Here is a 10556-nt window from a genome sequence, read left to right as displayed (position 1 = left end):
TCGGTGCATTCAAAGATGAGCAAGGGGTACGGCGAATCTCCGGATTGCTGCGTGTTCTTAGTCTTGCTTCCGTTATTGCTTGTGGTGCATCCATCATAAAAATTAGAAATATAACACCATAAGATGAGAAGATATAAAAGCAAGGAAGCATACATTGTTGGAATGAGGTAGATCACTAGAATTGAGTGAGTGACTGATAAACCGCTATTTTATGATTCATATTGTATTTAATTGTGTGGTTTTATCAAGTCTTCACCCACTTATTCATATGATTTGCATGTATTTACAATTCCTTCCTAAAAATATTCTATGATTGATAACTTGCTTCCTAACGACCTTTTTGTTGTATATTTTTATCTTCCTTCGTACCATTCGATGCCGTGATTTGTGTGTTAAGTGTTTTAGGCTTCATAGGGCAGGAATGGCGTAAGGAATGAAGAGGAAGCGTGCAAAAGTGGAAGGAATATAAGGAATTGAGGAGATGACCAGCGAGAAGTCACACGATCGCATGACTCACGCGACCACACGAAATGGAAGAAATCACAGTGACGCGCTTGCGTGCCTGACGCGACGGCGCGGATTGGAAGCTGCGCGAACGACGCGAATGTGTGGACGACGAGCACGCGTGGTACGAGAAACGCCGAGTGACGCGAACGTGTGGACGACACGGCCGCGTGACATGCGTGATCTGCAGAATTTCAGAAGTCGCTGGCACATATTATGGGCCGCATTTCAACCCAGTTTTTGGCCCAGAAACACAGATTAGAGCCAGGGAACATGCAGAGACAAGACAACAATTTTCATTCTGTATAATTTCAAGTTTTTAGATCTAAATTTACTCCTCCCATAGGTTTCTCACTTGAACATTCATAAATTAGGATTTTGAAGAATTTTGGCTTTAGCTTTTGAGAAGAGTCTATGATGAGTGGATAATTTATACGCTTTTTGGCATTATTTTTAGGAAGTTTTTAGTATGATCTAGTTACTTTTTGGGATGTTTTCATTAGTTTTTATGCTAAATTCACATTTATGGACTTTACTATGAGTTTGTGTGTTTTTCTGTGGTTTCAGGTATTTTCTGGCTGAAATTGAGGAAACTGAGCAAAACTCTCATAAGAGGCTGACAAATGACTGCTGATGCTATTGGAATCTGACCTCCCTGCACTCGAAATAGATTTTCTAGAGCTACAGAACTCCAAATGGGGCGCTCTCAACGGCGTTGGAAAGTAGACATCCTGAGCTTTCTAGCAACATATAATAGTCCATACTTTATTCGAGATTTGACGATGTAAACTGGCGCTCAACGCCAGTTCCATGCTGCATTCTGGAGTCAAACGCCAGAAACACGTCACGAACGAGAGTTGAACGCCCAAAACACGATTCAACTTGGCGTTCAACCCCAAGAGAAGCCTCAGCTCGTGAATAGATCAAGCTCAGCCCAAACATACACCAAGTGGGCCTCGGAAGTGGATTTATACATCAATTGCTTACTCCTGTAAACTCGAGTAGCTAGTTTAGTATAAATAGAACTTTTTACTAGTGTATTAGCTATCTTTGGACGTTTAGTTCTTAGATCTGGGGGCTGGCCATTCGGCCATGCCTGGACCTTTCACTTATGTATTTTCAACGGTGGAGTTTCTACACACCATAGATTAAGGGTGTGGAGCTCTGCTGTACCTCAAGTTTTAATGCAATTACTACTATTTTCTATCCAATTCGATTTATTCCTTTTCTAAGATATTCGTTGCACTTCAATTTGATGAATGTGATGATCCATGACACTCCTCGTCATTCTCACCTATGAACGCGCGTTACTGATAACCACTTCCGTTCTACCTTAGACCGGGCGCATATCTCTTGGATTCTTTAATCAGAATCTTCGTGGTATAAGCTAGAATTGATGGCGGCATTCATGGGAATCCGGAAAGTCTAACCTTGTCTGTGGTATTCCGAGTAGGATTCTGGGATTGAATAACTGTGATGAGCTTCAAACTCCTGAAGGCTGGGCTTTAGTGACAGACGCAAAAGAATCACTGGATTTTATTCCAACCTGATTGAGAACCGACAGATGATTAGCCGTGCTGTGACAGAGCATTTGAACCATTTTCACTGAGAGGATGGGATGTAGCCATTGATAACGGTGATGCCCTACATACAACTTGCCATAGAAAGGAGTGATAAAAAATTGGAAGGAAGAAGTAGAAAAGCAGAGATTTAGAAGGAACACAGCAGCTCCATACACCTATCTGAAATTCCCACCATTAAATTACATGAGTAACTTTATCTTTATTTTCTGTTTATTTTATTATCTTTATTTAAACCAAAAATCTCTTAAATTAGTTAAATCCGCCTGACTGGGATTTACAAGATGACCATAGCTTGCTTCATACCAACAATCTCTGTGGGATCGACCCTTACTCACGTAAGGTATTACTTGGACGACCCAGTACACTTGCTGGTTAGTTGTGCGGAGTTGTGATAAAGTGTGATTTATGTTTGAGAGCACCAAGTCCTTGGAGCCATTGTTAATGATCACAATTTCGTCCACCAAGTTTTTGGCGCCGTTGCCGGAGATTGTTCGAGTGTGGACAACTGACGGTTTATCTTGTTGCTCAGATTAGGTAATTTTCTTTTTATTTTCCTTTCAAAAATGTTTTCAAAAATCTTTCAAAAATTTTTTCTTTATTTTCGTTTTTCAAAAATATATTTTTCGAAAAAAAATAATAAAAATACAAAAAAAAATCATAAAATCATAAAAACCAAAAATATTTTGTGTTTCTTGTTTGAGTCTTGAGTCAATTTTTAAGTTTGGTGTCAATTGCATGCTTTAAAAATTTTTCTTGCATTTTTCAAAAATTCATGCATTCATGGTGTTCTTCATGATCTTCAAGTTGTTCTTGACAAGTCTTCTTGTTTGATCTTAATGTTTTCTTGTTTTGTGTTGTATGTTGTTTTTCATATGCATTTTTTGCATTCATACTGTCCATGCATTAAAGAATTCTAAGTTTGGTGTCTTGCATGTTTTCTTTGCATAAAAATTTTTTCAAAAATATGTTCTTGATGTTCATCATGATCTTCAAAGTGTTCTTGGTGTTCATCTTAACATTCATAGTGTTCTTGCATGCATAATTGGTTTTGATCCAAAATTTTCATGTTTTGGGTCATAATTGTGTTTTTCTCTCTCATCATTAAAAATTTAAAAATAAAAAAATATCTTTTCCTTATTTCTCACCAAATTTTCAAAAATTTGAGTTGACTTGGTCAAAAATTTTTAAAATCAGTTATTTTTTACAAGTCAAGTCAAATTTTCAATTTTAAAAAAATCTTATCTTTTTAAAACTTTTTCAACAATTAAATCTTTTTCATTTTTCTTATTAATTCTTTAAAATGTTTTTCAAAAAAATCTTTTTCTTAATTTTATCTTAATTTTCAAAATTATGCTAACAATTAATATGATCGATTCAAAAATTTGAAGTTTGTTACTTTCTTGTTAAGAAAGGTTCAATCTTTAAATTCTAGAATCTTATCTTTTAGTTTCTTGTTAGTTAAGTAATTAATTTTAATTTAAAAAAAATTAAATCTTTTTCAATCCTATCTTTTTATCATATCTTCTTATCTTATCTTTTTATCATATCTTTTTCAAAATTTTATCTTTTTCAAAAATTTGATTTCAAAATATCTTATCTAACTTCTTATCTTCTTATCTTTTCAAATTTAATTTTAATATCTTTTTCAACTAACTATTTGACTTTTTGTTTGTTTCTTATCTTTTTCAAAACCACCTAACTACGTTTCCCTCTTTAATTTTCGAAAATATCTCATCTCCTTTTCAAAAATTCTTTTTAATTATTTTAAATTTTAATTTTAATTATATCTTATCTTTAATTTTCGAAAATCATTAACTACTTTTTCAAAATTATTTTTGAATTCTCCCTCTCTTTTCTTCTTCTATTTATTTATTTATTTACTAACACTTCTCTTCACCTCTCTTCATCTCCAATCACTGCCTCTATCCTCACCCTTGTGATTGGATTCTCCACTCTTATTCCTTTCTTCTTCTACTAATAATAAGGATCCTCTTTGTCCAGATATAGAGGATTCCTTTTCCTTTTTTTTTTCTCTTCTCTTTCATATGAGCAGGAATAAAAAAAAGGCATTTTTGTTGAAGCTGATCCAGAACCTGAAAGGACTCTGAAAAGGAAACTAAGAGAAGCTAAATTACAACAATCCAGAGGCAACCTTTCTAAAATTTTCAAACAAGAGAAGGAGATGGCAGCCGAACCCAACAACAATAATGAAAGGAGGATGCTTGATGATTTCACTAAACCAACGTCCAAGTTTGATGGAAGAAGCATCTCAATTCCTGCCATTGGAGCAAACAATTTTGAGCTAAAACCTCAATTAGTTGCTTTTATGCAACAGAACTGCAAGTTTCATGGACTTCCATATGAAGATCCTTATCAGTTTTTAACTGAGTTCTTGCAGATTTGTGAGACTGTTAAGACAAATAGAGTAGATCCTGAAGTCTACAGGCTCATGCTTTTCCCTTTTGCTGTAAGAGACCGAGCTAGAACATGGTTGGACTCACAACCTTAAGATAGCCTGGACTCTTGGGATAAGTTGGTCACAGCCTTCTTGGATAAATTCTTTCCTCCTCAAAAGTTGAGCAAGCTTAGAGTGGATGTTCAGACCTTCAAGCAAAAAGATGGTGAATCCCTCTATGAAGCTTGGGAAAGATACAAGCAGATGACCAAAAAGTGTCCTTCTGACATGTTTTCAGAATGGACCATATTAGATATATTCTATTATGGTCTATCTGAGTTTTCCAAAATGTCATTGGACCATTCTGCAGGTGGATCCATTCACTTAAAGAAAACGCCTACAGAAGCTCAAGAACTTATTGACGTGGTTGCAAATAACCAATTCATGTACACTTCTGAGAGGAATTCCGTGAATAATGGGACGCCTCAGAGGAAGGGAGTTCTTGAAATTGATGCTCTGAATGCCATATTGGCTCAGAACAAAGTGTTGACTCAGCAAGTCAACATGATTTCTCAAAGTCTGAATGGATGGCAAAATGCATCCAACAGTACTAAAGAGGCAGCTTCTGAAGAAGCTTATGATCCTGAGAACCCTGCAATAGCACCGGTAAATTATATGGGTGAACCTTATGGAAACACCTATAATTCATCATGGAGAAATCATCCAAATTTCTCATGGAAGGATCAACAAAAGCCTCAACAAGGCTTTAATAATGGTGGAAGAAACAAGCTAAGCAATAACAAGCCTTTTCCATCATCTTCTCAGCAACAGACAGAGAATTCTGAGCAGAGCCCCTCTAATTTAGCAAATTTAGTCTCTGATTTGTCTAAGACCACTTTAAGTTTCATGAGTGAAACAAGGTCCTCCATCAGAAATTTAGAGGCACAAGTGGGCCAGCTGAGTAAGAAAGTCACTGAAACTCCTCCCAGTATTCTCTCAAGCAATACAGAAGAAAATCCAAAAGGAGAGTGCAAGGCCATTGATGTAATCAATATGGCCGAATGCACAAGGGTGGAGAAGGACGAAAATCCTTGGGAGGAAGACCTCCTGGGACGTCTCTCAAACAAGAAGGAGTTCCCTATTGAGGACCTAAAGGAATCTGAGGCTCATATAGAGACCATAGAGATTCCACTGAATCTCCTTCTGCCATTCATGAGCTCTGAAGACTATTCTTCCTGAGAAAAGGATGAAGATGTGACTGGAGAGCAAGTTGCTCAATAACTAGGAGCCATCATGAAGCTGAATGCCAAGTTGTTTGGTAATGAGACTTGGGAAGGTGAACCTCCCTTGCTCATTAGTGAACTAGATACATGGGTTCAGAAAACTTTACCTCAAAAGAGACAAGATCCAGGTAAATTCTTAATACCCTGTACCATAGGCACCATGACCTTTAACAAGGCTCTGTGTGACCTGGGGTCAGTCATAAATCTTATGCCACTCTCTGTAATGGAGAAACTGGGGATCATTGAGGTACAGCCTGCCTTATTCTCATTACAATTGGCAGAAAAGTCAGTAAGACAAGCTTATGGATTAGTAGAGGACGTGTTGGTAAAGGTTAAAGGCTTTTACATTCCTGCTGATTTTATAATCTTAGACACTAGGAAGGAGGAGGATGAATGCATCATCCTTGGAAGACCTTTTCTAGCCACAGCAGAAGCTGTGATAGATGTTAATAGAGGAGAATTAGTCCTTCAATTGAATGGGAACTACCTTGTGTTTAAGGCACACGGCTATCCTTCTGTAACAAGGGAGAGTAAGCATGCAGAGCTTCTCTCAGTACAGAGTCAAACAGAGCCCCCACAGTCAAACTCTAAGTTTGGTGTTGGGAGGCCACAACCAAACTCTAAATTTAGTGTTGAATCCCCACAACCAAACTCTAAGTTTGGTGTTAGGACTATACAACATTGACCTAATCACCTGTGTAGCTCCATGAGAGCCCACTGTCAAGCTATTGACATTAAAGAAGCACTTGTTGGGAGGCAACCCAATTTTTATTTATCTAATTTTATTTTTATTTAATTGTTATTTTGTGTTTTAGTAGGTTCATGATCATGTGGAGTCACGAAAAAAATATTAAAATTAAAAACAGAATCAAAAACAGCAGAAGAAAAATCACACCCTGGAGGAAGGACTTACTGGCGTTTAAACGCCAGTAAGGAGCATCTGGCTGGCGTTCAACGCCAGAACAGAGCATGGATCTGGTGCTGAACGCCAGAAACAAGCAACATCCTGGCATTTGAATGCCAGGAATATGCCCTGAGGAAAGCTGGCGCTGAACGCCAGTAACAAGCATGGAACTGGCGTTCAACGCCAGAAACATGCTGCACATGGGCGTTGAACGCCCAGAACATGCATCACTTCAGCGTTTAAACGCCAGAATTGTATGGAAAGGCATTTTACATGCCTAATTGGTGCAGGGATGTAAATCTTTGACACCTCAGGATATGTGGATCCCACAGGATCATCTCAGGATCTGTGGACCCCATAGGATCCCCACCTAACATATTCCCACCTTACCTCATAATTAATCCTATAACACACTTTCCCAAAAACCCTTCACCAATTACCTCAATCTCTCTTCCCAATTACCCCCTTCACCACTCACATCCATCCACTCTTCCCCATAAACCCCACCTACCTTCAAAATTCAAATATCTTTCCCACCCAAACCCACCCTAAATGGCCGAACCTACCCTCTCTCCCTTCCCTATATAAACCCCTCCATTCTACTTCATTTTCACACAACACAACCCCCTCTTATATACCTTGGCCGAATACACCTCCCCCTCACTTTCCTCCATATTTTCTCTTCTTCTTCTTCTTTTCTTTCTTCTCTTGCTCGAGGGCGAGCAATATTTTAAGTTTGGTGTGGTAAAAGCATAAGCTTTTTGTTTTTCCATTACCATTAATGGCACCTAAGGCCGGAGAAACCTCTAGAAAAGGGAAATGAAAGACAAAAGCTTCCACCTCCGAGTCATGGGAGATGGAAAGATTCATCTCCAAAGCCCATCAAGACCACTTCTATGATGTTGTGGCCAAGAAGAAGGTGATCCCTGAGGTCCCTTTCAAGCTCAAGAAAAATGAGTATCCGGAGATCCGACATGAGATCCAAAGAAGAGGTTGGGAAGTTCTAACCAACCCCATTCAACAAGTCGGAATCTTAATGGTTCAAGAGTTCTATGCCAATGCATGGATCACTAGGAACCATGATCAAAGTGTGAACCTGAATCCAAAGAATTATCTTACAATGGTTCGGGGGAAATACTTAGATTTTAGTCCGGAAAATATGAGGTTGGCATTCAACTTGCCCATGATGCAAGGAGATGAACGCCCCTACACTAGAAGGGTCAACTTTGATCAAAGGTTGGACCAAGTCCTTATGGACATATGTGTGGAAGGAGCTCAATGGAAAAGAGACTCCAAAGGCAAGCCAGTTCAACTGAGAAGACTGGACCTCAAGCCTGTGGCTAGAGGATGGTCAGAGTTCATCCAACGCTCCATCATCCTCACTAGCAACCGATCCGAAGTTACTGTGGATCGGGCCATCATGATTCATAGCATCATGATTGGAGAGGAAGTAGAAGTTCATGAGGTTATCTCTCTTGAATTCTACAAAATAGCCAAAAAGTCATCCACCACGGCAAGGCTAGCTTTTCCTCATCTTATTTGCCATCTATGTTACTCAGCTAGAGTTATCATAGAAGGAGACATCATCATTGAAGAGGATAAGCCCATCACCAAAAAGAGGATGGAGCAAACAAGAGAGACCATCCACGGATCTCAAGAGATGCATGAGGAAGCTCATCATCAAGAAATCCCTGAGATGCCTCAAGGGATGCACTTTCCTCCCAACAACTATTGGGAACAACTCAACACTTCCCTAGAAGATTTGAGTTACAATGTGGAACAATTAAGGGTGGAATATCAAGAGCACTCCATCATTCTCCATTAAATAAGAGAAGATCAAAGAGCAATGAGGGAGGAGCAACAAAGGCAAGGAAGGGACATAGAAGAGCTTAAGGACATCATTGGTTCTTCAAGAAGAAGACACCACTAAGGTGGACTCATTCCTTGTTCTTATATTTTTCTGCTTTTCGGTTTTTATATTATATGTTCATCTATGTTTTGTGTCACTACTTCATGATCATTAGTATTTAGTAACTATGTCTTAAGGCTATGAATAATTCCATTAATCCTTCACCTCTCTTAAATGAAAAATGTTTTTAATTCAAAAGAACAAGAGGTACATGAATTTCGAATTTATCCTTGAATTTAGTTTAATTATATTGATGTGGTGACAATACTTTTTGTTTTCTGAATGAATGCTTGAACAGTGCATATTTTTTATCTTGTTGTTTATGAATGTTAAAATTGTTGGCTCTTGAAAGAATGATGAAAAAGAGAAATGTTATTGATTATCTGAAAAATCATAAAATTGATTCTTGAAGCAAGAAAAAGCAGTGAAAAAGCAAAAGGGCTTACGAAAAAAAAAAAAAAAAAATATAGAAAGAAAAAGAAAAAGCAAGCAGAAAAAGCCAATAGCCCTTAAAATCAAAAGGCAAGGGTAAAAAGGATCCAAGGCTTTGAGCATCAATGGATAGGAGGGCCCAAGGAAATAAAATCCAAGCCTGTGCAGCTAAATCAAGCTGTCCCTAACCATGTGCTTGTGGCATGCAGGTCCAAGTGAAAAGCTTGAGACTGAGTGGTTAAAGTCGTGATCCAAAGCAAAAAGAGTGTGCTTAAGAGCTCTGGACACCTCTAACTGGGAACTCTAGCAAAGCTGAGTCACAATCTGAAAAGGTTCACCCAGTCATGTGTTTGTGGCATTTATGTATCCGATGGTAATACTGGAAAACAAAGTGCTTAGGGCCACGGCCAAGACTCATAAAAGTAGATGTTTTCAAGAATCAACATACTTAACTAGGAGAATTAATAACACTATCCGAAATTCTAAGTTCCCATAGATGCCAATCATTCTAAACTTCAAAGGATGAAGTGAGATGCCAAAACTGTTCAGAAGCAAAAAGCTACAAGTCCCGCTCATCTAATTAGAACTAATATTCATTGATATTCTGGGATTTATAGTATATTCTCTTCTTTTTATCCTAATTGATTTTCAGTTGCTGGGGGACAAGCAACAATTTAAGTTTGGTGTGGTGATGAGTGGATAATTTATACGATTTTTGGCATTGTTTTTAGGAAGTTTTTAGTATGATCTAGTTACTTTTAGGGATGTTTTCATTAGTTTTTATGCTAAATTCACATTTCTGGACTTTACTATGAGTTTGTGTGTTTTTCTGTGATTTCAGGTATTTTCTGGCTAAAATTGAGGGACCTGAGCAAAACTCTGATAAGAGGCTGACAAAGGACTGCTGATGCTGTTGGAATCTGACCTCCCTGCACTCGAAATAAATTTTCTGGAGCTACAGAACTCCAAATGGTGCGCTCTCAACGGCATTGGAAAGTAGACATCCAGAGCTTTCCAGCAACATATAATTGTCTATACTTTATTCGAGATTTGACGACGTAAACTGGCGCTCAACATCAGTTCCATGCTGCATTCTGGAGTCAAACGCCAGAAACACGTCACGAACCAGAGTTGAATGCCCAAAACACGTTACAACTTGGCGTTCAACCCCAAGAGAAGCCTCAGCTCGTGAATAGATCAAGCTCAGCCCAAACATACACCAAGTGGGCCTCGGAAGTGGATTTATACATCAATTGCTTACTCCTGTAAACCTGAGTAGCTAGTTTAGTATAAATAGAACTTTTTACTAGTGTATTAGCTATCTTTGGACGTTTAGTTCTTAGATTTGGGGGCTGGCCATTTGGCCATGCCTGGACCTTTTACTTATGTATTTTCAACGGTGGAGTTTCTACACACCATAGATTAAGGGTGTGGAGCTCTGCTGTACCTCAAGTTTTAATGCAATTACTACTATTTTCTATCCAATCCGATTTATTCCTGTTCTAAGATATTCGTTGCACTTCAATTTGATGAATGTGATGATCCG

At 38.2% G+C, this 10556-nt stretch overlaps 1 non-coding gene across 1 annotated transcript; it reads right to left on the bottom strand.

Moving 5' to 3' along the window:
- Positions 1-4668: 4668 nt before the first annotated feature.
- LOC130938533 (small nucleolar RNA R71) lies at positions 4669-4772 on the bottom strand. Its single transcript, XR_009069696.1, has one exon. It is a non-coding gene; the product is annotated as a small nucleolar RNA R71 (small nucleolar RNA).
- Positions 4773-10556: the final 5784 nt, after the last annotated feature.

Source organism: Arachis stenosperma, chromosome 6 (assembly GCF_014773155.1).
Source record: "Arachis stenosperma cultivar V10309 chromosome 6, arast.V10309.gnm1.PFL2, whole genome shotgun sequence".
In the NCBI taxonomy this organism is placed as follows: domain Eukaryota; kingdom Viridiplantae; phylum Streptophyta; class Magnoliopsida; order Fabales; family Fabaceae; genus Arachis; species Arachis stenosperma.
This window is presented reverse-complemented; position numbering and strand designations above follow the sequence as displayed.